The sequence below is a fragment of the Callithrix jacchus genome, chromosome 3 (assembly GCF_049354715.1).
Source record: "Callithrix jacchus isolate 240 chromosome 3, calJac240_pri, whole genome shotgun sequence".
In the NCBI taxonomy this organism is placed as follows: Eukaryota; Metazoa; Chordata; class Mammalia; order Primates; family Cebidae; genus Callithrix; species Callithrix jacchus.
Window position 1 is genome coordinate 124684787 of NC_133504.1, and position 24505 is coordinate 124709291.

Genomic DNA, 24505 nt, shown 5'->3' on the forward strand with positions numbered 1-24505 from the left:
AACCAAGTTTAAAGGCTCATCCCAGCGGCCCCCTCCCCACTAAACACACACACACACACACACACATACATCTGCAACAGGCATGTCTTCCATCCACCTTTTCCCCTCTTGGTTCCAACATTTTCTTTCTTTCAAACAGACCTCTGGCATTTACTTCCAGACAAACTACAAGAGTTACTAACTTTCCCTTTTTCCATATGAGTCTGCTTTCCTCACTTGCATGGAGAGAAGTTCCTCTCACTGACCTGTTTAATTCTAAGTTTGATATTCAATGGGTTTTTAATATATCTAGCCAGGCAGTCAGGGAGTATAAATGGAAAATAACCAATATTTATTTGCCATTTTGTACTCACCAGATGAATGTGATCACATATTTGATCCCCCTGTTGTTCTAGGGGAGTATGTTTCGATCTTTCCTGTGCCTAAAATCATCAGCGGCATAATGAGACATTGTTCAGTATTTTCCTGTATTCTTCCAACAACATTCCACACTAAGAATTACCTACTCCTGATTTTGAAATGATCTTCCAATCATCCAAATGTCATCAATAATGTATCATTTCAATGTAATACTATGCCCTGTAGGAAAAAAAAAGAGAAAACTCCTTTAAAATGTATGTGAAATAGTCTCTAAGATACATTGTTCAGGAAAAAAAAAAAAGCAAAGTACAGAGCAGAGTATATAGTATGCTACCAATTAGGTAAAAAAGAAAAATGAGGGCTTGTTGGGAAGGACATATAAATATTGACTGGTTCCCAATTATATAAAAAAAAATCTCTGGAAGCACACACAAGAAAATATAATACTGGTTAATACCTGGGAGGAGAGATGGATGACTATGGAATATATACCTTTCATTGAATAATATTAATCATGTTAATGTATTATTCATTCAAATATAATTGAAATGAAAAATGAAAAATATTTAAGACACAAAGTAGTTTTTTGTGAATCTAAGAACTGTTAAGTTTTATTTTACCATTGTACTAGTCCTAGGAAAATATGTCTGAGTTAGGAAAGATGTTGTCCAAAATCACATACTTTAGATTCCTTCTCATATAGTTGGCAGGGAAGAAAATTTCTGGTCTCCTACTTCTGAAAAAAGTTGCTGCTTGCCATGGTCCATACATCAACCAATCTTGAATCACACTGGTTACAATGACTGAATGGAATAAGAAACTTCAGCAGTATCCTTCACAAATTACTTCTTTCAACTTTTAAATTCAACATTAAATCTCAATCATTGCATATGATAGGAGAGTGCTAGAAATGATGTTAAAGAAATTGAGGAAAAAAAAACAAAAGAAAATTTACTGCTTCCACAAGCAACAATTTTTATTTTAAATTTAGGGTTACTGCCAATTGATGTTAACTGGCTATTTTATCCATTTGTTTATATAAATTTTTCTTTACGTTGATGCTCTTTACTTTTTGGTATATTTTTAGAAAGGCTAATACTGATTGTTCCTTTCTATGTATAATGCTTCTTTCAGAAGCTTTTGCAAAGCAGGCCTGGTGGTAATAAAATCTCTGAGTACTTGCTTGTTCATAAAAGATTTTATTTTTCCTTCAATTGTGAAGCTTAGTTTGGCAGGATATGAAATTCTGGGCTGAAAGTTCTTTTCTTTAAGGATGTTGAATGTTGGTCGCCACTCTTCTGGCTTTTAGGGTTTTTTTTTTTTTCCTGGAAGTTGCTCAGAAATATGGCAAGAGGTAGAGGAAATGAGGCTTGGAGTTTTTATCGGTTGAGTAACCAAAAACAATGTAACATGGTCAAATCAGCCAGAACTCTAGACATTCTACAGATTTTAAGATTTTTAAAAGAAATAGTAATGTAAAAAATGACTTCCCTTACTATAAAGTAGAAATGCTGTCATCCCACAGATGATCAATGCTGCCCAATACATCCCTATTATTTGAGTCACAAACATGTATTAAGCACCTGTGCTGTGTACTGGCATTGCAGTGGGAGATCACACAGAAGATACAATTCCTAGTCTTAGGGGCATATGATCTAGAAATAAATATTTAGTTGCTACCTCCCACCCAACTCGCTCTATCCCTTTTTTCTATCCATTGTGTGCTGTCTCATTTTTACTTTACCTATCATTTTTTTTTTTGAAAGGAAATTTTAAGTCGACTAACTCCCCTAATCAAAAGATACAGCCAAAACCTAATGGTATGCTGCATCCAGACCCATTTCATATCCAAAGATACACAAAGACTCAAAACAAAGGGATGGGGAAAGACTTACCAACCAAATGGAGAGCAAAAATAAATAAATAAATAAAAAGCAGGAGTTGCAATTCTCGCATCTGATAAAATAGATTTCAAAGCAACAAAGATATAGTGGTAAGGGGATCAATGCAACAATAAGAGCTAATGATCCTAACACCCAGATACGTAAGATCATAAAGAGATTTAGACTCAACGAGACGGAAAATTAATAAGGACATTCAGGACTTGAACTCAGATCCGGAACAAGTAAACTTAATAAATATTTATAGAGCTCTCCACTTTAAATACACAAAATATACATTCTCCACTTTAAATACACAAAATATTGATCAGCTATTACTAATAACCATTTTTAGAATAAAGCAATATTCCCGTTCTCTCTCCCTCTTTTTCTTCCTCTTTCTTCCTCTCCTTCACTCCTTTTTTTCTCTTTCTTTTCTTCTTTCCTTTCAAAAAAAAAAAAAGATAGGTAAAGTAAAAATGAGACAGCACACAATGGATAGAAAAAAAAGATAGAGTAAATTGGGTGGGAGGTAGGAACTAAATATTTATTTCTAGATCATATGCCCCTAAGACTAGGAATTGTATCTTCTGTGTGATCTCCCACTGCAATGCCAGTACACAGCACACGTGCTTAATACATGTTTGTGACTCAAATTAATAGGGATGTATTGGGCAGAGTTGATCATCTGTGGGATGACAGAATTTCTACTTTATAGTAAGGGAAGTCATTTTTTACATTACTGTTTCTTTTAAAAATCTTAAAATCTGTAGAATGTCTACAGAGTTCTGGTTGATTTGACCATGGTACATTGCTTTTGGTTACTCAACCAATAAAAACTCCAAGCCTCATTTCCTCTACCTCTTGCCATATTTCTGAGCATCTTCCAGAAAAAAATAAAACAAAACAATTTTTATTTTAGTTGGAAACTAGTCAATGAGCTATATTGATGTACAGTTTATCAAACAGTGGCTCTGAGATCATGTGGTTCTCTGAGGCTAACACCATATCTTAATCATCCCTGTAGCACCCAGTACCTAGAACAGTGTTTTTCAAGTTATGTTCTATGGAAATGTGGGGTGCTTCGGATATCTGCAAATATTTGGTTTGCTCTACTTCTTTAAAAGTATATATAATTAAAACTCTCATAAATATGTATGCATATATACACACATATATGCATACATATTTATGTCCTATATCAAATATATGTATTATAATACACATATAATAAATGTGTGTATATATATCCAAGTTGGAGACTTCAGAGATAATGAAAACATTAACTTCCATGGCCAGGGAAATTCATTTTTGAATAAATCTAGGGAAAATATCTATGCATACATTTGAATTTCTTGAAAATGCCAGTGCTTAGGAAGGTAGAATCTTACAAAATGTGTTTTCTAAAATTCAGAACTGAGCATATCACACTATGTACAATTCTATTTAAAATCTTTGTTCTAGGTATATAGGGGTTCATTACATTAATCTCTCCAAATATGTGCACTTTTCCTAATACAAAAAATTAAAAATTAAAATTAAAGATTTGTTCTATTCTTCTGCTGTCCCAGCCAGATAGACAATTTCAAACTGATTCCATTTAGCTATTCCTCATGAGTCAGGGGGAAAAGTGTGGCTTCAAGTCTCCATTGCCCCTTGCTGTGGCTAAATTCTTCACCCTTTTGAGACTGTGTGCATTACAAAAGTCCTGGGCCACTTCAAACAGAAGATTCTTTTATGAAGAACATGACACAGCCTCAAGGTACAGAGGATGTCACTCCAAACTGAACAAATGATGGAGAACAGACTGAATTCTGGTGACTGGGCCTGACTGTGGGACAACAATAAAAAAAAATATGGAACTCAGATTCCATGCAGCTTCTTAGTGCTTCATCACGAGATGGAAATCGTTGCTTTGGTTGGTCGTGAGGTAAGGGCAGATGGTGACTTGTGTCATTCCTATTCTTCCTTCTTCTCCAGACATGAGTAGTTCATCTCTGAGAGGTGGGAAAATTTGCTCCTCAATTATGGATCCAAATCATATTTCCACACTACCCTCTCACCCTCACCCTTTCCAATAGTAGTATACTGGCTGGAAAACAAAAAAATATTCTCGACTTACAAGTAAGAATTTTGTGAATCCTAGTTGAGGGATCTGGGGAAAAGGAAGATATAAACTGGTACTCTAAAATGCATGCACCATACTCCAGTAAATGTCAATCAAGCTTTAAGCATACCTGCCTAGTACATGCTTTTGTCAAATTATAATCATATGTGCAAAGACAAGTGAAATTCCAATAAGTAGTACATGAAACCATCATAGTTTTATCATTTACTACATATTTGAGTTGCTCCTTGTCTGACTTATATTTATGATAAATAATATAAATAGGCTGGGTGTGGTGGCTCACACCTGTAATTCCAGTACTTTGGGAGGCTGAGGCGGGAGGATCATTTGAGCCCAGGAGATTGAGAACAGCCCAGGCAACACAGAGAGACACTATCTCTACAAAAAATTTAAAAATTATCTAGGCATGATGGTGCATATCTGTAGTCCCAGCTACTTGGGAGGTTGCGGTGGGAGGATGATTTGAGCCTAGGAGGCTGAAGCTGCAGTAAGCGGTGATCATGCTGCTGCCCTCCAGCCTGAGTGACAGAGCAAGACTCTGTCTCAAAAATAATAACACTAATATAAATTATTGTTAGAGGTTGTAGGTGATGTAGTTATGAAATAAAATTATCCTACTATTCCTATTAATCACGTTATTCTCAGATCGCAGGTCAGACTGCTTTTATTTTGCTTTGTTTTTAACTATTATCATTTTTTTTTTTTGAGGTTGATAATATATTTTTTTAATTCTACTTTCTTTTTTGCAGGAAATAAAATCAGAATTACAAGAGAATCTGTCCTACTATCTCTTCTTTTTTTTGTTTTGTTTTTTTTTGTTTTTTTTTTTTAATTTTTTATTGGATTATAGGTTTTGAACACAGCGGGGGGCATCACACTACCGGATTTCAAACTATACTACAAGGCTACAGTAATCAAAACAGCATGGTACTGGTACCAAAACAGAGATATAGACCAATGGAACAAAACAGAGGCACCGGAGGCAACACAACATACATACAACTATACAATCTTTGATAAACCTGACAAAAACAAGCAATGGGGCAAGGATTCCATGTTTAACAAATGGTGTTGGGAGAACTGGCTAGCCATGTGCAGAAAGCAGAAACTGGACCCCTTCCTGACAACTATTATCATTTTTAATGGAAGCATTGCAACTTTTTTTCTTGTTATCTTACAACCAGAGCCCTTCCAGACATAAATTGACAAGCAGGCTGAAAAAAGCAGTGCAACTGCCATTCATGAACTTCAATCAAATGCTTTATTGGTCTTAATGATTAATTTCATATTATTAATTATTTTAATTTGAATATGTAAAATAAATGTATACCAATAGAAAACTGCTTTTATCTGTGTCTATATTGGGCTCTAAATATATAAATACATTATATTTACATATTGATGTTAGAAATATTTTTAAAATAACAGCCTGGATCAATAACCAAAGAACAGGTTCAAAATAAGTTGAAAATGTCCTTTTCTAAGTAATGACTACTTTACCTTTAACAAAATTCACAGAGCCATGTAGGATGGTTACAAAACTGAGTTTGAGAAATTTATGGTATGCAGGATAGCCCTGCAAACATCAAGCCACTTCTATCTTTCTATAAGGAGAAAAACTAAAGAAGTAAGAGAGTCCTTGTAAAAAAAAAATTTGATTTCAAAAACTTGGTTTTAATAATTATGTATGAACTTTCTCATCATGTGAGGGATAGCTGGGATAATCAAGTCACAATAATAGTTCTATTTATTTTTAGTAACCTTAATGTTATTCCAAACTTCATAAACATATTTTACTATTTTAAAGTATATGTTACTTGTCTATAAATCAGCAAGTATTCACATGTAGTCCTAATAAGCTGAGTGCTGTAAATACAAATTCTTAATACCATATAAATGAAATAACTTTCTCAAGCTGTTTCACAACTTTATTTATTTATACATTCATTCAACAAATAATACCAGTTGAGTATCTCTTATCTGAAATATTAATACTTGGTACCAGAATTTTCAACTTCAGATTTTTTCAGATTTTGGAATACTTGCATATGTATTGATGAGATATCTTGAGAATAGGACCCAAGTCTAAACATGAAACTCATTTATATTTCATATACACCTTTATACACATAGCCTGAAGGTAATTTTATGCAATTTTAAAAAAGAATTTTGTGATTAAACAAAGTTTTCACTGTGACCAATCACATGAGGTCAGGAATGGAATTTCCCACTTGTAGAATCACGTTGATGGAACTCAAAACTTTTGCATTTGGAGCATTTCAGATTTCGGCTTTTCTGATTAGGGGTGCACAACCTCTATTGACTGTCTGTTAAGAAAAGACACAATGGCCGGGCTCGGTGGCTCACACTTATAATCCCAGCACTTTGGGAGGCCAAGGCAGGAGGATCACAAGGTCAAGAGATCAAGACCATCCTGGCCAACATGGTGAAACCCCATCTCTACTAAAAAGTACAAAAAATTAGCTGGGCATGGTGGTATGTGCCTGTGGTCCCTGCTACTCTGGAGGCTGAGGCAGGAGAATTGCTTGAAACTGGAAAACGGAAGTTGCAGTGAGCTGAGATCACACCACTGCACTCCAGCCTGGCAATAGAGCAAGACTCTGTCACAAAAAAGAAAAGAAAAGACACAAGCTCCTACCTTCACGGAATTTACATTCTAGCACGGTAGACAGACATTAATGTAATAGGTAAGTCAATTATACAATATTTTAGAAGGTGACTAGCACTATGGAAAAAAGTTCCAGCAGGTTAAAGAAGATTGGGAGTACAGGCAGCAGAGATGTTACAATTGTAAATAAGACAGTAGAATTCAATGAGAATGCAGTATTGAGCAAAGACTTGAAAGAGACAAGGTAGATGCCACATACATAGTAGAGATAGAGTGTTCAAAGCAAAGAGAATGAGTGCAAAGGCTCTGCAACAGGAGCATGCCAAATGTGTTGGAATAACACTGAGGAAGTTAGTATGTCTGAAACAGAGTGACCAAGGGGGAGTGTAATAGGAAACAAAGTCAGAGGTAAGGAGACCAGATCATATCGTGTCCTAGAGATGACTGACAGAATCTCAATTTTTCTTATGGGTGAAACAGAAAGCCAAGGTAGGATCATGAGTAGAAAATGTAGCAAACTTAATACAACTGCATAGTAAATATTATTATGTAATAGAATATTGCAAGGTTCAATGTGGGGCCAGTCATGGTGGCTCACACCTGTAATCCCAGCACTTTAAAATGCCAAGGCAGGTGAATCACTTGAGGTAAGGAATTCGAGACCAGCTTGACCAACATAGCAAAACCCAGTCTCTACTAAAAATACAAAAATTACCCAGGCATGGCAGTGCACACCTGTAATCACAGCTACTGGGAAGGCTGAGGCAGGAAAATCACTTGAACCTGAGAGACAGAGGTTACAGTCAGCCAAGAGTATACCACTGCACTCCAGCCTGGTGATAGAGTGAGACTCTGTCTCCTCTCCCCCACAAAAAAAGGTTCAGTGTGAATGAAATGTATAATAAAATGGCTTCTCTAAAATCTTACCTCCTATAGAGCTTACATTCTAAGACACTCACATAAAAACCATTTATTGAATAGTCACTATGACCAGGAGCTATTCATTAATTAATTCAACAATTTATTAAGTGCCTATTGTGTGCCAGGTGCTACTCAGTGTACAGAGATAGGCACCACAGACACAAAGATTAAAGAATATCAAAACACAGGAGGGGAAAGGGCACTCTAGGAAAGCATCGAGGTTTAAATGTTAGTATTACCATTTACTAGCTGTCTGATATTGAATATGTTTCCTAACCATTTTCAGCCCCAGTCATCTCATCTATAAAAGGGGATAATAGAAGTACTCCCTATACCATAGGGCGTTCTAAAGATTGTTCTGGTCCTTATGTGGAGAGTGGATAGTAAAGGAGGCAACACAGGAAGGAAGAAGGGAGGGTTAGGGAGCTATTGCAAAGGTATTGGGAGAGTTCGGGGTCATGACAAGAGTGGTGGGAAATCACCAATCAGGATATATTTGGGAATTGGAGCCAATATGTCCTAATGGGTGGTGGTTAATTTGATGTGGCATATGAGAGAAAGAGAGGAATCAAGGATAACTACTAGTGTTTTGGCCAAAGCAACTGCATCAATGATGGAGTCCTTTGATTGGATTGGTAAGTCCAGAGATTTTGAAGAGAAAATTGGGTTCCACTGTATGTGTTATATCTGAGTTACCTATTAGACATCCAAGTAAATTCCAAATCAGCATCTGAACATATAGATTTAAACTCAAGACAGAATCAGGAGCTAACGGCCTAAATATAAGAAACAGAAATATATTGATGGGGATTATACCATGAGATAAAATTAATTAATTAGATGGAGAAAGTAGAGAGAACAAAGAAGATTAAGGACTGAGATCTGAGTTACACCAATAATTCAAGCTAAGATATAAGGGAGGAGTCAGAGAGGAAAATAGAGGAGTATCAAAGTCAGAGGAAAACTAGAAGCATGTGGTGTCCTATTTTTAAAAAAAAATGAGGATAAGGAAATAATCAATTGCCTCAAATTCTCCTGAAAGCTTGAGGAAAATAAGTCCTCAGATTTGACCATTGGTTTTGATTAGATGGGGATCACTATTGGCTTTGACAATAGGAGTTTCAGTAGAGTAATAATACATGTATCAGCCTGGTTGAAGCATTGAGGAGAGAATGGAAAAAGAGAGGAAGTGTAGGTAAGTAAAGACAGCTTTTTTTTGTGGTGTTGCACATCAACAGTCCCAGTCAATAGGGAAGCTAAGGCAGGAGAATTGCTTGAGGCCAGGAATCTGATATGAGCCTGGGAAACACAGCAAGACCCCCTGTCTACATGCATACATATAGACAGACAGACAGTTCTTTTGATAAATTTTGCTGTAAAGGGGAACAGAGAAAGAGGTCTTGGGTCAAGTGAGTACTTTCAAAGTGGTGATATTTATATTCTAATGGAAATAATCCGAAAAGAAAAGCAAAAATTGATGCAGGAGAAAGGGGGTAAATGAAGGAGAAAAGTCTTGGATAGGCTAGAGAATATGGGATCCCACATACAAACTGAAGAATAGAATTTAGACAGAAGCCAGGACATTTCAATCATTTAAGAAGGGAAAGCAGATTGCAGAAATAAGAGCAGGGAGCTGGTAATTTGAGGGTTGGAAAGATGAGGAAGTCCTCTTCTGTTTGTTTCTATATCCTGCACAAAGTAAGAATCACAGCTTAGAGTAATGAGGATGGGAGAGATACCTGATTTCTAGATATTTTTTCTCCCTGGGGGCCTGGGTCACTTCATGATTCTGTGACCTATGCAACAGCACAGGTCTCTGCACCCAGAGGAGGCCCATGCTTGGTTTAGGGCTCTGCTGTTTCTGGTTTCAGGTTCTTAATCACTTTTTAACAAGGAGCCCCCATATCTTGATTTCATAATGGGATGAACAAATTATGTAGCTACTCTTGCTAGAAGCTTTTGAATCTTTGTCACCAGCAGTCTAGAATTTCAGCAAGTATCTTGCTATGCGTCTTTTTCAAGCGTTGTACTGAATCAAAAATTGGTCTTTTTCAAAGAGTAATTAATGTCTTCCGTACTAAGAGAATTTCTTGAATTGCTTCATTGGAAATTTTCTCCTTTTCTTTTTCTTTTTCTCTTTCTGCAAATCCTATGTTCCAGATAGTAAAGCTCTTGTACAAATTCTCTAGTTCTCATAAAATGTGTCTCCGATTACCCTCCTATTTTCTATATCTTTGTATTTTTGTTCTACTTTCTGCCCAATTTCCTTAACTTTATCTTCCAACTCAAATTCTGTCAAATTTTTTCTTCTGTCATATTTTTTGTTTATTTTTTATTTCTTAGGTAACCATTTATATTTCTAAAGCCTCCTGTTTTTGATTCATATATTCTGTGATATTTAACTGTAAGTTTTTGTTTTTGTTTGGTTTTCTTTTGCTACTAGCATTTTCTGTTTTTTTTGAATTTTGTTTTTATGTTGTTTTGTTCTCCATCTCTGGCATAAAAGACTCCTATTTAATGTCTAACGACCTTTGATTTTGCTATATACTTAAAAATAAGACAGTAAACGTTATTTGAAAATTTTTTAAGCTTTGTGACACTTATTGACCAAGGGTTTCATTGCAGGATGAATAGAATTCAGATATTTTGTTGTTTTTATGAGAGTTTATCTGGTTTCCTCAAAATATAAGTTTCCCTAATTGGCTGCTTAGATATATATGTCTGGTAGCCAATGTTCTGGAGATCAGCAGAGAAAGGGGACCTGACATCTTACTATTTAAAATACTGGCTTTATTTATTTTCCCTCTCTTCAATATGTGACTCATTTTTCTTTCTCCTGGGCCCAGAGATTTTCTGGCTCAACAACTTTATTGAATAAATCTTGTTTCCTGCTTAGTAAGGGAAGGGTTATCACCTAGAGGCACAGAATTGAAGGGAGATCTGAAGAGCTAACCACTCTTTTATTATCACTTAATTCTTCAGTTATCCCTGTCATCTTTCATATTCATCTATAAAGTTACCAGTTTCTCCCATTTCTGATGATATACTAAATTCCATGGCACATATGAGTTGAATTTTTATTGGAGTCTATATTAGTTTGCTAGGACTGCCATAATAAGGTACCAAAAACTGGATGGCTTAAAACAACCAAAATTTATTCCCACAGCTCTGGAGTCCCAAAATCCAAAATTCAAAATCCACATGTCAGTAGGACATCTCTCTTCAAAGGACATGTCTCTTTGAAGACTCTAGGGCAGGATCTGTTCCAGGCCTCTCTCCTGGCTTCTGGTAGCCTCACGGATTTCCTGGCTTATAGATGCTTCATTCCAGTCCTCCATTTTCATACAGCTCTTGCTGTTTCTTCATATCATCTTCTCTTGAAGCATGTCTGTCTCTGTATCTAAATTTCTTCTCTCTATGAAGACATCAGTTATACTGGATTAAGTCCACCCTAATGACTTCATCTTAACATGACTAAATCTACAAAGACTCTTGTTTCTAAATAAGGTCATGTTCTGAGCTAGCAGAGGTTAGGACCACAACACATCTTCTTTTGGGGGACACAATTCAACCTATAACAGTCTCTCCCCCACTTCTCTTAGGTTTCAGCTTTCTCTAGTCTGTTAAATCTGTTAGGTCTTTTCTATCTTTCTAGATTTCAAAATGTGGTTGAATATTTCTTCTGTGTTGTGACTTCCTTCCTAGTTCTCTTTATATGTTTATTATGAAAAAGATAAATACTTATTTTTATAATTCTCTTTATATTTATTATATCCTAGTTCTCTTTATATGTTTATTATGAAAAAGATTAAAATTAAGCATAGCTCAATATGCTATGCTTAATTTCCAGAATAATTAGTTTAAAACTTAAATCATATTACATTAATGCCCAGCTCAACCATCCAATGTTTTCCCATGACGCTGAGAATAAAATCCTAAATCTCTATCATCATCCACAGGATCAACACCAGCCTAGTTCTCTGAAGGTATCTCCTAACTCTCTGCCTTCACATGCCCCACTCCAGCCACGTGGCCTTCTTGCTATTCTTTAAAATTGCTAAGCGTGTTCCCACCTCAAGCCTTTTGAATATGCTATTTTCTCCTCCTTCAAATATTACTGAGGCTTGCTCCCTCACAAGATTCACGTTTCTATTCAAAAGACACTCACAGAGAAATAAACTTGCTTTACCATTGTCTTGGTTTGGTTTCTTCCAAAACCAACTCTAAAACCAGAATTGGATAAAAAGAGTCTATTTGGAAGGCAATCTCTGAAAGCAGAGTAAGGAAATAGGAAGATAAGGCAAGGAAGAGAAGAAAGCCAATTAGGAGTGTGCTGATGGGTGGCTCACTGCTGTGGGTTCCTAAGACTTCACACCACTGGAGACACTTAAGAACTGTCACCAACTCCATCACTCACTGGTTGAAGATTATTTCTGGGGACATTAATTCCCAGCCCGCCCATGTGCTGTCAGACCTGGTACTTGCTGGAACTTGAGACAGAGAATATAACAGGCTTCCAATGAACATTTGTTGAATGAATAAATAGAATGTGTAGAATTTTCTGGAGATACCAGATAGAATAAGTATAAAAAAGAAACGCAGAAAAAGATATTAAAGCATATTAATGATTTTACAAAACTACTAAGTAATTGAAATTAATGGTAAAAAACAACAACAAAAAAAATAAATAAACTGGGCATGGTGGCTCACGTCTGTAATCCAAGCAGTTTGGGAGGTTGAGGGAGGAAGATTACTTGAGGCCAGGAGTTCAAGACCAGCCCTGGCAACATAACAAGACCCGATATCTACAAAACAAAAAAATAAAAGGTTAGCCAGGCATGGCAGCATGCACCTGTAGCCCCAGCTACTCAGGAGGCTGAGGCAGTAGGATTGCTTGTGCCCAGGAGTTGGAGGCTGCAGTGAGCTATGATCATACTACTGCACTCCAGCCCAGGCAACAGAGTGAGACCATTTTTTTAAAAGAGAAAATGAGATACAAGATAGTACTATAGAGTGCCTCTGGGTTTTGTTTTGTTTTACATATATTTATGTATAATATTATTTACAATACTAATCCTCTGTCACAAAAGGATTTCAAAATATAGTAGCTGAAATAAGTTTTAAACTTATTTTCCTCAAATGTTACATCCAGATACAAGCAGTACGGGGCTGACAGGGCAGCTATCCTTGACATGATAATACCTATCTCTAGACTTAAGATAGCTGTTCCACCCTCTCCATCCCTTAGCTGGTAAAAAGAAGGGAAAATTCTAGGGTAAAAAAATAGGCCCATTCCTTTTAAAGTGATAACCCAGAAGAGGCACACGTTATTTTTATAAATCCCATTGAGCATAACATGATCACATAGCCAAACCTAGCTCGAAAGGAGGCTAGAAATGCAATCGTTCACTAGATGTGCCCAGATAAAACTAGGGAATTGATGATTAAAGGAAGAATGGAGAATGGTGATTGGTGGGTAAATAACAGTTTCTCTCACACATAAATATACTTGAACAAGAGCAATTTTTGGAGAATAAGAATTCTGGGAAGTTAGAATGGACTCCCAGAGGTCTGGATCAGAGAATGGCTTGCTTGTTTGGTAAATCATTTTGTATTATTTGGAATGACTGCCAAGTATGTATACACTACAGTTTGGATATTTTCTCCCCCAAAGCTTATGTTGAAATATGATCTCCTTTATTGGAGGTGGGGCCTGATGAGAGATGTTTGGGTCAGGAGGACATATCACTTATGAATAGTTTGATGCCGTTCTTGCAGTAATTAATAAGTTCTTCCTCTGTTAGTTCCCAAGAGTTGGTTGTTTAAAAGAGCTTGGCGCCTCCCCACCCCGTTTTCTCTCTCAGTATGTGATCTCTCTCCTTTACCTTCTGCCATGAATGGTAGCAGCCTGAGGTTTTCACCAGATGCCAAGTCTTATAGCCACAGAGTTGTGAGTTAAGTAAACCTTATTGCTTTATAAATCACCTAGCCTCAGGTTTTCCTTTGCAGCAACACAATGCATTAAGACAGAATATTACTTTAGTAGCATTAAAAATTTATTCTTGCCACAGTCCAATGCATGATCAAAGTTTAGCTTTTTATTGACCGTAACTGGTCATGCATTCTCTCCCCACTGAGTAGCAGGAAAAGTGACAAAATTTTAATTTTTGAATTACAGTATCTTCATCTCTCAGACTCTCAAAAGAGTGTGAAAATTCAGTCTTTTTTATTTTATTTTGTTTAAATGTCTACTCTCAAGTCACTGCCACCCCTAGAAACTTTTGCTGAATGGCATGAAGCTACATGGATAGCAAGGGCTCATGTGCTCTCATGGCACTGTGGAAAATGGTAGGTCTGCACTAGAGCTTGTCTTCAGATGTGTACTGCTCCTGAAGCGTAGTTGGTAAGGACAAATGTCAGACAATTTACTGTCTCTCAGAAAGGTTTTGGAGAAGAATGATCAGAAGTGTGAAACACACCCATCTCTGCACATTCACATTGCTCCACGCATTTATTTTTTGGGGGCTGCCCATGCAGGCCTGCAGAGTGGTGAACACCCAGCACACCAAAGGAATGGGGCAAACATCTCTCTGCCTTCAACACTCACCAGAATAAATGTTCCCATGCCCTCAACTGATTTAGCACTTCTTTTCCCCATGATTTCACCATAAAGAGAAGCAGTCAAGACCTGTGTATCTCATTGCTTTCTTACTCTATCTCCTATCATTCTCCTGAAGACAGAACAGACAGATTTAGGCTTTCCCCTTTCTTCCAATCCCTCTTTTCCCCTAGAATCGCAAACTTCATGGCCTAGCCATCATCCTTAGAGGCAGTACCACTTCAAAGCTGGGAAGAAATGCAACAACCTAAGTTCCCAGACCTGGTTCTTGGTATATTAAAGGGAGCTACACAACTTGGAAATTATTTTTCTTTCTCCGCTAGGACTAGATTTCAAAATTATTATAAGAAATTCTTTTTGGTAGTCGGAAGTGGCACCACTGGATTTTTTTTTTTTTTTTTGCTTTTTGTATCTTTTTTTACTTTTTATAATACTTTTAAATGTGCATCATACACATGCATACAATTGTTTCATCTATAACTCACCTTTTTCTGCTGGACTTTTAAAAAAATAATTTCCACTTTTATTTTAGATTCAGGAGGTACATGTGCAGGTTTGTTACATGAATATATTACATGATGCTGAGGTTTGGAGTATGATTAATCCCATGACCCAGCTTCTGAGCATGGTACCCAATAGGTAGTTTTTTACCCCCTTGCCCTTTTCTTCCCCCCCCCATGATCCCTACTGTCTATTGTTGTCATCTTTATGTCCATGAGTACCCAATGTTTAGCTCCTACTTTTAAGTGAGAGTATGTACTATTTGGTTTTCTGTTCCTACATTAATTCATTTAGGATAACAGCCTCCAGCTGTATCCATTTTCCTGCAAAAGACATAGGGTTGTCCTTCTCCATGGCTGCATAGTATTCCATGGTGTATATGGACATTTTCTTTATCCAATTTCCCATTGATGGACACCTAAGTTGATTCCATGTCTTTGCTATTGTAAATAGTGCTGTGATGAATGTACAAATACATGTGTCCTTTTGGTAGAATGATTTGTTTTTCTTTGATAATATACCCAGTAATGGGATTTCTGGATTAAATGGTAATTCAATTTCTAGTTCTATCAGAACCCTCCAAATTGCTCTCCACAGTGGCTGAACTGATTTACATTCCCACCAACAGTGTATAAACATTCCTGTTTCTCTGCAGTCTCACCAGCATCTGTTATTTTTTGACTTCTTAATAACATATATTTTGACTGGTATGAGATGGTAACTCATTGTGGTTTTGATTTGCATTTCTCTGGTGATTAGCGATGTTGAGCATTCTTTCATACATTTGTTTGCCACTTGCATGTCTTCTTTTGAGAATTAGCTGTTCATGTCTTCCTTTGCTTGTTGAATTAAGTTCTTCTAGATTCTGGATATCAGACCTTTGTTGGATGCATAGTTTGTGAATATTTTCCTGCATTCTGTAGGTTGTCTGATTTCTCTGTTGATAGTTTCTTTTGCTGTGTAGAAACTCTTTAGTTAACTTAATCCCACTTGTCAATTTATGGTTTCGTTGCAACAAAAAATGCTATTGAGGACTTACAAATTAATTGCCAAGACTGATGTCCAGAATGGTGTTTCCTAGATTTTCTTCTAGGATTTTTATAAAGGTTTATATTTCAATATTTAATCCATATTGAGTTAAATTTTTTATATGGTGAAAAGTAGGGGTCCAGTTTTATTCTTCTGTATGTGGCTAGCCAGCTATCCAAGCACCATTTATGGAATAGGGAGTTCTTTCCTTGTAGTTTATTTTGTCACCTTTGTCAAAGATCAGATGTCCGTAGGTGTGCAGCTTTACTTCTGGGTTCACTCTTCTGTTCAGTTGGTCTATATGTCTGTTTTTGTACCAGTACCAAGCTGTTTTGGTTACTATAGCTTTATAGTATAGTTTGAAATTGAGTAATATGATGCCTCCAGGTTTGTTCTTTTTGATTAGGATTGCTTTGTCTATTTAGTCTCTTTTTTGGTTCCATATAGATTTTATAATAGTTTATTTTCCTAATTCTGTGACATTGATAGTTTAATAGAAATAGCATTGAATCTGCAGGTAGCTTTGGTCAGTATGGCCATTTTAACAATACTGATTCTTCCTATCCATGAGCATGGAATGTTTTTCCATTTGTTTGTATCATCTATTATTTCTCTCAGCAGTGTTCATAGTTCTCCTTGTGAAGACCTTTTACCTCCTTAGTTAGATGTATTTCTAGGTATTTTTTTTTGGCTATTATAATTGGGATTGCATTCTTAATTTGGCTCTCAGCTTGAACATTATTAGCGTATAGAAATGTTACTCTTTATACATTGATTTTGTATCCTGAAACTTAAGTCATTTATTATTATTATTCCAGGAGCCTTATGACAGAGTCTTTAGGGTTTTTCTAGATATAAAATCATACTGTCAGCAAAGATAAATATTTTGACTTTTTTTCCTATTTGAAACAACTCTTTTGTGTCTTACTCTTTTTTAATTGCTCTGGCTAGGACTTCCAGGACTATATTGAATAAGAGTGGTGACAGTGGGCATTCTTGTCTTGTTTCAGTTCACGAGGGAATGCATCAGCTTTTGCTCATTCAATATGATGTTGACTGTGGGTTTGTCATAGATGGGTCCTATTATTTTGAGGTATGTTTCTTCAATGCCTAGTTTGTTGAGGGTTTTGATGAAACGTTTAATTCAACAATACTTAACTATCCTAAATATATGCAAACTCAACATTGAAGCATCCAGAGACATAAAATAAGTACTTCTAAACCTATGAACAAACATGGATAACCACATAATAATAAGTGGGCCTTTAGCACTCCATCAACAGCATTAGATATATTACTAAGGCACAAAACTAACAATGAAATTCTGGACTTAAACTTGGCCTTGACCAATTGGACATCTATAGAATATTCCACCTATCAACCACAGTTATACATTCTTCTCATATGCACACAGAACATACTCTAAGCTCAACTACATGATCAGCCATAAAACAAATCTCAATAAATTAAAAAAAAAAAACTAAAATCATGCCAACCATACTCTTGGACAACAGTGAAATAAAAATAAAAATAAATACCAAAAAAAATCTCAAAACCACACAATTATGTGGAAATTAAACAATCTTATTCCTGAATTACTTTTGAGAAAACAATGAAATTAGGCAGAAATAAAAAGTTTTTGAAATAAATGAAAACAGAAACACAACATACCAAAATCTCTGGCGCACAGAAAAGCAGTCTTAAGAGGAAAGTTTATAGTGCTAAACACCTACATCAAAAAGTTAGAAAGTTCTCAAATTAATAATCTAACATCACACCTAAAGGAATTAGAAAAACAAGAACAAACTAACCCCAAAGTTAGCAGAAGAAAAGAAATAACTAAAATCAGAGCGGAACTGAATGTAATTGAGACCTCAAAATCTATCCATGGAATCAACAAAACCCAGAGTTAGTTTTATGAAAAGAAGACTGATATAGTGCTAACTAGATTAACAACAACAAAAAAAAAAGAGAAAATACAAATAAACACATTAAGAAATAACAAAGGTGACATTACAACCAATCCACAGAGATACAAAAGATACTCAGAGACTATCATGAATACCTATATGCACACAAACTAGGAAATGAACAAATTTCAGGAAACACATATTCAGTATTAAATCAGAAATAAATTAAAGCCCTAAACAGAACAATATTCAATTTCTGATATTGAATCAGTAATAAAACACCTACAAGCCAAAAAAAAAAAGCCCCAGACCAGAGAGATTCATAGCCAAATTCTATCGGACATACAAAGAGTCAGTAACAATTCTACTGAAACTATCATTCTGCAAAGCCAGCATCACCTTGATGCCAAAACCAGGCAAAGACACAGTGAAAAAAGAAAACTACAGACCAAATCCCTGATCAACATAGATGCAAAAATCCTGAACAAACTACTAGCAAATCAAATCCAGCAGCACATGAACAGTTAATTCACAACACTCAAACAGGATGCATTCTTGGGATGCAAAGTTGGCTCAACATATACAAATAAATAGATATGATTCACCACATAGAATTAAAATCAAAAACCATGTGATCATCTCAATATTTACAGAAACAGCTTTCTGCTGCCCTACTGTACAACAAATTCCAGCTATCATGTTATTTTTCTTTCTCTTTACATTTTTTTCATAAGTTCAAATTTCATCAGCAACTCTCCAAAAATAGCAATTGGATGCTTTTGGCTAACTAAGAAGAAAATCTTGAGCATAGAAATTCACTTAAAAACGAAAAAAAAAACTTTCCTGGTCCTGGTGCAGTGGTTCATGCCTATAATCCCAGCACTTTGGGAGACCAAGGCAGACAGATCACTTAAGGCCAAGAGTTTGAGACAAGCCTGGCTGCAAGCCTGACAAAACTCCATCTCTACTAAATATACAAAACTTAGCCAAGCATGGTGACACACCTGTAATCCCAGCTATTCCGGAGGTTGAGGCATAAGACTCACTTGAGGCCGGGTGCAGTGGCTCAAGTCTGTAATCCCAGCACTTTGGGAGGCCAAGGCGGGTGGATCACGAGGTCAGCAGATCGAGACCATCTTGGTCAACATGGTGAAACCCCGTCTCTACTAAAATTACAAAAAATTAGCTGGGCACGGTGGTGCGTGCCTGTAATCCCAGCTGCTCGGGAGGCTGAGGCAGGAGAATTGCCTGAACCCAGGAGGCGGAGATTGCGGTGAGCTGAGATCGCGCCATTGCACTCCAGCCTGGGTAACAAGAGTGAAACTCCGTCTCAAAAAAAAAAAAAAAAAAAAAAAAAGACTCACTTGAACCTAGGAAGCAGAGGTTGCAGTGAGCAGGCAGTAGAGTTATACTCTGCCTCAAAAATCCATAAATAAAATAAGTATAAGTGTAAAAGTAACCTTCCTGGAAAATCAGAGAAATTTCAAATTAAAAGATCTGTGGAGGGCCAGTGTGGAGACTCACACCTATAATTCCAACACTTTGGGAGGCTGAGGCAGGAGCATTGCCTGAAGCCAGGAATTTGAGACCAGTCTGGGTAACATAGTGAAATCCCATCTCTACAAAATTAAAAAATAGCCAGGTGTGGTGGCAGGTGCCTGTAGGCACCTCTCAGCTACTTGGGAGTTTAAGGCAGAGGGATGGCTTAAGCCCAGGAGTTGGAGGCTGCAGTGAACTATGATCAGCCACTGCATTTCAGCCTGTGTGACACAGTGAGACCCTGTCTTTAAAATAGATAGATAGATAGATAGATAGATGATAGATAGATAGATAGATAGATAGATAGATAAAAGTTAAAAGATCCATGGTTTTCATTGTTAAATGCTTTGCATTAAAAAAAATACTTTTTTCATTTGGGAAAAGTAAATATTACCTTATAAATATTTTCTTTTGTTTAACAGCTGAAAATCTTTCACAGTTAAAACTGTCAACATTTAGTGACAGATTTATAACTTACTCACATTTTTATTATTTTAAAAGGTATTTTAAAATTTAACTTTTTCTTTTGGATTTTCTATTTGAAAATATAGTGCTTATGTTATAGTAAGTAAAAATCAGAATGGAAATTTTATATTTACTGCACATATAATTACACTTTTAAAAAGTAGATATAATGGGGTGTGGGTATAAACTAGAAAAAAAACATTGCAATGTGATAACATTTGTAAAATTGAACCAAAATATTTCCCCCCTTGAAGTTACCACATATTCTGTAATGTAGCTATAGCAATGCTATAGAAAAACAGTATGTTTAAAACAGAAAAAAATAGATCTATAGTTTTTCTTAATGTAATTTTCTGATCTTTTGGGTTTTTTTCTATCTGATGGCCTCAAATTACAAATTATTTCCAGTGTCTACTCAGTTACACAACTGTCTACCAAGAGTCCCACATGGCTTTTTACAACAAAGTCAAAGTAATCTTGTTTCTGCTAAACAAGTTTTATGAAGGATTCAAAAGACAAATAATGCAAATAGATTTTGAAAAAGAGATCTAGCACTGTGAAATATGTAAATGTTTTTTCCTGTCTGGAATATGTGAGAAGTTTCTGTAACACTATTCAAATGATGAGAAAATTATCTTGGGTATACAAAGACAGTTTAATAGGGAGTAAGAGAACTTGAATTCTAATCTCTCTCCTGCTCTAAATTGCTCTGCTTGAATAGTTTCTTAACCTATCTAAGCTTGTTGTCTGATGTAAAACCTGGAGAGCAGCAGTTTCTCTCTCACATCACATAGCTGTTAGGCAAAGTTAAAGACTGCATTAATTAATGTTATTTTAAATTATTGATTTTGAATCAGTAGCTAACCATCCAAAGAAAACTAGAATGTTAATTTGAAAAGTGTCTTATTAGCAGCAATATTAAAAGGACCTAATTCAGTTGCACAAGCTTAGTGGAAATTAGAATTTCCATTAAAAGAAAAGCAGCAAATTTTAAAAGAAAGTAATAAAAGGAAGAAAATGAGTGGAAAAATACCACAGACTATTCAAAAGAAAGGCACAGAGTTATTCAGAAATATTAGCTTTAATTAACAAAACAATGTATATAATAATTACCTATTAGGAAATTGTGTAGTGCAATAGGCTTGCCCAGATAATGTCCACCCCTTCTAAGGACCTGCAAGTGAATTTTCTAAAATTCATGTATTCAAATAACTAATCTTTTGTAAAATAGTAATAATAATGCCACAGTTTTTGTTTTGTTTCATTTGTTGTTTTTTGAGGCAGAGTTTTGCTGTTGTTGCCCAGGCTGGAGTGCAATGGTGTGATCTCAGCTCACTGCAACCTCCACATCCCAGTTTCAGGTGATTCTCCTGACTCAGCCTCCTGAGTAGGTGGGATTACAGGTGCCTACCACCAGGCATGGCTAATTTTTAGTAGAGATGGGGTTTCACCATGTTGGCCAGGCTGGTCTCAAACTCCTGATCGCAGGTGATCCACCCACGTTGGCCTCCCAAAGTGCTGGGATTACAAGCATGAGCCACCATATCTGCCCACAGTTTTTTTTAAGTATTAATGTCTTATAAAAAGTTAAAAGTGGTTGCTATTGTAATCGGATTGAGAATGCATTTTTTTGGAGCCTAAACAGGCATCTGGCATGTTGCTGTCATTCCTTTACTAAGAAAATATCACTAAAAATGGCTTAATTTAATATGCTCTGCTATCTTTTTCTATTCATACATAAATATGCAGCCTTTGTTCATGGATGCCCATTCTGTTAGCCTGTTGTAAGTTCCCAGATTATGTTCGTGGAACCGAATTGAGCTAATTATACAGATCTTTGACTATTACTTAGTACAAAGGCTTGTGCATAGAAAGCTATCCAGTTTTAATACTGGCCAAAAGTCCTGCATAATTGCTGCTGCTTCTTGCAGACAATTATTTAAATGTCTAAGGCATTTTAAGTGGTGTATAATTTATAAGGCAAGAAATTTATAAGCAATACAATTTCTATAAAAGAGAAAGAAAATAGCATTGTAAAAAATTATTTTCTTTTACTTGTAGGAATCGCCTGTAATCCCAGCAGTTTGGGAGGCCGAGGCGGGTGGATCACGAAGTCAAGAGATTGAGAACATCCTGGTCAACATGGTGAAACCCCATCTCTACTAAACATACAAAAAATTAGCTGGGCATGATGGCGCATGCCTGTAATCCCGGCTGCTCGGGAGGCTGAGGCAGGAGAATTGCCTGAACCCAGGAGGTGGAGGTTGCGGTGAGCCGAGATCACGCCATTGCACTCCAGCCTGGGTAACACGAGTGAGACTCCGTCTCAAAAAAAAAAAAAAAAAAGAAAAAAAGAAATCTCTCAAAGTGAGTATAACATTACAGTTATTATTGGAAAAAACAATTCCCAATTCTTAGGTACTATAGAAAGAAATTAAAGGTGAAGATATTACACATCTAAAGAGAGTGGTTTGCATTACCTTTGTCCACCATTAAGCAACCCAAATTATTTTTGTCAGCCAGTCAACATTTCAGTCATATCTGGCTTCTTGGTGCTTATCCAAATGTTTGTTGTTTTACATCATGTTGACTCCACAGCCACAGTAATTTTTAAATACTCAGTTCCTCTACCTTTGGACTTCAGGGCATTAATATACAGCAGGCATTTCAACAATGTTTTATATGAAAGCAAAAGTATTCAATAGTGGTTTAATATGGAAAATTATAATAAATGGCTAGCATTTACTGAGCACTTATCGTGTGCCAGGCACCAGCTTTCACATGTATTATTTTGTTTTACCCTCACAGCAAAAAGAGGAAATTGAGCATTGGAGAGGTTAGGTTAACTTATCCAAGGCCATAGACTTAGTTAATAAATAAGCTAGGATTCAAACCCAGATCTAACTTAATCGCTTATCTCTCAACATTCAACATCCTGTTATTGCAAGAGCAGTTCATTAAACCTTGCAGCAAATTCAGTGTTTCAAGAATACAGTATATGCTGACAAAGATATGGATACCACAGCTTCTCCAGTCTTCTATAGATAACCACTATTTAATCAGTGTTCAGCGCTATAACTGAAGAAGTGGGAGAAGAAGGAGAAAGAGGAGGAGAAAAACAAAAACAAGAACAAAATGAACAACAGGAAGAAAGAAAGAAAAAATTAATTTAATATTTTTCCCTTGGAAAATAAAAGCTAGATTCCAAATATATATCATTTGGATCATATTGATTAGATTTTAAGTTACTGTCTCTCTGATCTAAACCCATCCTTCTTTTGTTTATTTTGCAAAGTTGGAACAGAAACTTTGTGAATTATGTTTCTTCTTTGTCAGTTAATTCTTGTTAAAATCTGCCAAAGAGAGCTGCAGAAGAGGATTATAAAGCATGAGGAAGGCTAATATATTTTGGAAATAAATAATATGGATAATAGTGGCAGTAGATGAACTAGGAAACAAAGAGGCAACAGAGAAATTCACTAAACATACAAAATGAATCTTTAAAAAATTAAAATTTGAAAATTTCTGGCACAATTGATCAAGAAAGAAATTAAAACCACAAAAAAATTGAACTGAAAAATAGAGAAGTAGAGCTACAACAGAAATGAAGAATAATGAGGGTTTCTGCCTCGAGGAATGGCAGATGATTTAGCTCATGAATACTCTAACTCCCAATGGAAAATGAAGTAGAGACAAAGTGGAAATGTGGGATTATTGCAACATATAATAAAGAAAACTTCCAACATACACAAAATAGATTACTATAATGAATCCTGAAAAAAGTCAGAACTTAAACATCTGAGGAGAGAAAACTACCACAGCTTCTGGTATTTCTGAGATTGAAAAATAAGGCTAGTTCTGGGAATATATAAAAAGGTGGAAATTGGAACCAAATGCTCTTTCATAATGGCTTTTTCTTCAGTGTAAAAAGCCATTGCGAGGGTGAAGCTGACACAAACAGCCAGTGAAAAGAAAGGAGCAAACAAAAGTTAGAAAATATTCAAAAGACATAATGCATAGTGATAGTGCAAGTGTATGACAAATGTGACCTCATACACTGTTTATGGTAATAATAATAGTGTACAATCTTTCTGAAACTAGTGTGGCAATATGTTTCAAAACCATAAAAGTGTTCATACTGTTTCACAATGTGATCCACATCTGGTGGTTTATTTAAAGACAGGATTCAGAGATGTGCCCCCATACTTACGTCCCTAATGGTAATAAAATACATTCAACATGTAATAAAGACCAAACAGTTAAATCTGAGCAAGGATTATGACCAAATCACATCTTCCAGGAAGGCTTCCAGACAATCTATAATGTGAAGTAGGTACCCCGTCTGTGAGCTCCCATTGTCCCCTGCACTTCCCCTTAATTCACCATTCTTACAGTACTCCATAAGGTGATGGTTTGTTTGATGGTGTGACCCTCGAGACTATGGACTGTGTCTTTATCTCTGTATCTCTAACATCTGCTCAAAGAAGGATTCAATAAATATTATCTGAATGAATTGAAGAAAAA